The sequence below is a fragment of the Piliocolobus tephrosceles genome, chromosome 1 (assembly GCF_002776525.5).
Source record: "Piliocolobus tephrosceles isolate RC106 chromosome 1, ASM277652v3, whole genome shotgun sequence".
Lineage (NCBI taxonomy): Eukaryota > Metazoa > Chordata > Mammalia > Primates > Cercopithecidae > Piliocolobus > Piliocolobus tephrosceles.
In genome coordinates, this window is record NC_045434.1 from 128863094 (window position 1) to 128867239 (window position 4146).

Consider the following 4146-nt stretch of genomic DNA (forward strand, 5'->3'; position numbering starts at 1 on the left):
TGACTTTATGCCAAATTTAGTTTAAGTTCTAGCATCTATAATTTTCATTTACTGAACAAATAAATATCTAACAAATGTGAAAATACAACCATGAAACAAAATCAAATCCTGGACTTATGGAGCTAATAGTAAAAAAGTCACCAATATAACCACCCAATTACAGTTTCATGTGATGTGAAAGGAGTAAGAGATCACCATAGGGAGGTCAGAAGGTGCTTCTCAGAAGTGGATACTAGAGCTGTTGTCAAAGGATGAGGGCTGGGGGAAATTTCCGGGCACAGAGCAAAGCATGAGCAAATGTTCTGTTGAGGCCAGGAAGCTGGTAAATAGGCAATAAAAGAGGCCAGCGTGGCTGGAGCACAGAGAGCAGGGTGGAATTGGTCTGAGCAGTGAGAAGAGGTGGAGAGGTGGGCAAGGCACCTGGCAATTCAGGGCTTGGTTAGTTAGGAGGGTTTTTTCTAAGAGAATGGGAAGGTGTTTAAGTGGTTTAGGCTGGGAAGTGACAGGGTCACATTGTATTTTGAGAAAGTCACTCTGCTGTTGTGTTGAGATTAGAGAGGGGATAAAAGGGATATGGGTAAACTACAAGAAGACTAGGTCAGTAATCCTTCCATCACCACTCCCAGGTGAAGGTAGCCTAGACTAGGGTGGTGATGGAGGAGATAGGAGAGGACAGATTCAAGGACCATTTGTAAGGTAAAAACCAATAGAATTTGCTGACGGATGGAATATAAGAGGGGAGAGGTACATTATCAAGGATGTGTCTTAGTTTTCTTATGCAAGGATTCAGTTGCAGTAAAACTGTTAATTGAAATTTCTTTAAATAATGGCACAACCTAAAGTTATGCAAACATTTGCCTCAGATAAAATTTCAAGTTTTCAAAGTTTTTAGCTGGGTGGAGGGCATGGCTTTACTTCCTACTTCTTGGTATTTCCTAATCTTGTTGAAAAAAAAATTTTTTTTTTTCTGAAATGCTTAGTTCAGTGAAAACCCATCTGCGAATTCTGTCTTATAAATTTAAATTAGAAAATAACTAGGGATATCTAATTTCTAGACCAATAATTTTGGAGTTTCTTGTGCTGCTAATTATTACAATTTTTGTCACTTTTTTTTTTTGAGACAGAGTATCGTTCTGTCGCCCAGGCTGGAGTGCAGTGGCGCAATCTCGGCTCACTGCAACCTCCACCTCCGGGGTTCAAGCAATTCCCCTGCCTCAGCCTCCAGAGTAGCTGGGAGTACAGGCGCACGCCACCATGCCAGGCTATTTTTTTTTTTTTTTGTATTTTTAGTAGAAAAGGTGTTTTCACCATGTTGGCCAGATTGGTCTCGAACTCCTGACCTCAGGCAATCCGCCCTCATTCGCCTCCCAAAGTGTTGGGATTACAGGTGTGAGCCACTGCGCCTGGCTGTCACTTCTTTTTTTTTTTTTTTTTTTGAGACAGAGTCTGGCTCTGTCGCCCAGGCTGGAGTGCAGTGGCGCGATCTCCACTCACTGCAAGCTCCGCCTCCCGGGTTCACGCCATTCTCCTGCCTCAGCCTCCCCAGTAGCCGGGACTATAGGCGCCCGCGACCGCGCCCGGCTAATTTTTGTATTTTTAGTAGAGACGGGGTTTTCACCGTGTTAGCCAGGGTGGTCTCGATCTCCCGACCTCGTGATCCGCCCGTCTCGGCCTCCCAAAGTGCTGGGATTATAGGCGTGAGCCACCGTGCCCGGCCTGCCTAGCTGTCACTTCTAAATATATAATGAAAGTAATCTGTATTGCCTTTTTAATTTTTCTTGCCTGCTTTCCCTGGACCAGAATAGGCTGTTTCTATCCCAAACGAAGTACTTTCCTTCTAAGAATTCGTTGATGCTGGAGGGCTGCCCAGCTGAATCTTACATATTTGTGTCCATGTTCTGCCCCCTGCAGGAGTCTGCATAAACCCAGTGCGTAGAGACGTGGAAGAATACATTACAAGTGTCATTTACACGTTGATTATTGTTTTTCAGAGTGCCCTAAGGCCACCTCTGTGGGAGCTCGGGGCTGCCTTCCGAAGCCTGCGCGTCTGCACCGCGTGCCCAGGGCCTGGAAGTCAGGCTCCAGGCCAGTGCGGCAGCGCGAGGCCTGCAGTCCTAAGCTCGGGGTCGCTTCGGGCCCCCGAGGGGGTGTGTCTTCCACGGCTTTAACATGGAAGGGGCGGTTCAAGTGGCGGGGTAAGTCGGCGTCTTACCAGGCTGAGGGCTGGTGCTTTGAAAGAGAGGCGGAGGGGAAAAGAGGAATTTCCCCGCCCCCGCTGCACTCCGTCCAATCCCTTCGCCTTCTCCTTTTCTCTGCCTGCCCGCCCGGCCCCTAACCTGCTCGAACCCATTCTGCGGTAGAGGCGGCCGGGTCTCTTTAAGGCCCTGCTGCGCCTGCGCCTTGGGCTCTCCTGACGCGGCCGGGCCGGACCCCGGAGGAGCCAGCTGGCCGGCAGGCGAGGGGCTGGCGGCGATTCCGACAGCGGTGGTGCCGGGAGGGGTAGATGAGGGTCGCGAGGCGCCCCTGAGCTTCTGAGTGAGCGTGGTGCTTTTGGGAAGGCGGGACGGGCGACCCGTGGAGCCAGGAGCGGGGCCGAGGCGCTGAGACGCGGCGGCGCGGCTGCCGGCTGGATGGGAAGTTAATGTTTACGGCGAAGTCTACTCAACGTTTCCAAGGTGAGGGGCGCCGCGCCAGGCCGGGCGGGCCGGGAGGCCGGGAGGCCGAGCGGGCGGTGAGTCCGTGCTCTGCTGGCGCACAGCTGGGCCGAGGCGCGGCGGGCGGGGGCGCCCCAAGTTTTGCTCTGCGAGCGGGGCGGGCGCGCCCGGCCCCGCCAGGGCCTAAGTTCCCTGCACTCGCTTCCTCGCCTGTCGCCGCCGCCGCCGGTCGCAGCCCTCCTTCTCGTGGGCATTGGGGAAGAAACTCGTCGGCGGGTCTAACTGTGGCGTCCCAGGGCGGTGGAGGGACGGAGCAGCTTCGGGGGCATGTCCTCGTAAATCCCGTGGAAGACACTGACCCTGCACCCCACCCTCGAGGCCAGAAGTCGGTTCCCTCTGGGCACTTCAGGGGAGAGAGCGCTCGCGCCCCTGACTTGCAAAGTTGGCGTCTTTATTTGGCCTCCGGGATTCTGCGCATGGCTTGTCTCCAGGCTGGTGATGGGCAAGGCAGATGTGCCAGGTCCAGGATGCACTTGAGGAGAGTTTGTAGCCATCCCTGAATCACCTTATGACTGTGGGGCAAGCCTCAAATTAACCTCAGGATATCCGGTAGGTTGCATTGTGGTGTTGGTGTTTGCACTCCAAAGAGTTGCTGTGATTTCCCTGTGTCTATCTGTCTTTGGAGCTTCTTAGATCATCTCATTTGGCATCCTTTCACCCAAGAGTTAATCAAGCCTTTTGGAATGGTTTCCTCGCTTTCCTTCTATCTATTGCTGCTAGAGCTGCTTTCGAAAAGAAGTATTTTCTTGAAGTGGTATCTTTTCTTTGGGTTACAGTGTTGAATAATAAACTCCTTTCTTTGCCGAAAGAATGAATTCCAGTGCTTACTGAAGTTAAAGAAAAGTGATCTGCTGGTAGTTTTTAATCTTTGTTCAGAGCTGATATATGTTAGTAACTTTTTTTTGTATTAAAATTTTGTTAGTAGAATTTCACCAGTGTACCAGAATCTCTTTTTTCTTTTTCTTTTCTTTTTTTTTTTTGAGACGTAGTCTCGCTCTGTCACCAGACTGGTGTGCAGTGGCGACCTTGGTTCACTGCAACCTCCACCTCCTGTGTTTAAGCAATTCTCCTGCCTCAGCCTCCCGAGTAGCTGGGACTACAGGCGCGTGCCACCACGCCCAGCTAATTTTTGTATTTTTAGTAGAGACGAGGTTTCACCATGTTGGCCAGTATGGTCTTGATCTCTTGACCTCATGTTCCACCCACCTCGGCCTCCCAAAGTGTTGGGATTACAGGTGTGAGCCACCGTGCCCGGCCTTCTTTTTCTTTTCTTTTCTTCCTTTCTTTTTTTTTTTTAAGGCTGAGTCTCACTCTGTCGCCCAGGCTGGATATATTTTCCTGCCTCAGCCTCCCGAGTAGCTGGGATTACAGGCATATATCACCACGCCCGGCTGATTTTTTTTTTTTTTTTTTTTTTTTTTTTTTTTTTTTT

At 50.6% G+C, this 4146-nt stretch overlaps 1 protein-coding gene across 2 annotated transcripts in view; it reads left to right on the forward strand.

Moving 5' to 3' along the window:
• The first annotated feature begins 2362 nt into the window (after nucleotides 1–2362).
• Nucleotides 2363–4146, forward strand: part of EVI5 (ecotropic viral integration site 5) — a 281488-nt gene continuing 279704 nt past the window's right edge. For both annotated transcript variants that reach the window (XM_023231039.2, XM_023231037.2), the window contains exon 1: nucleotides 2363–2675. The gene's annotated coding sequence lies outside the window, so the exon portion shown is untranslated. The remainder of the gene's footprint in view (nucleotides 2676–4146) is intronic.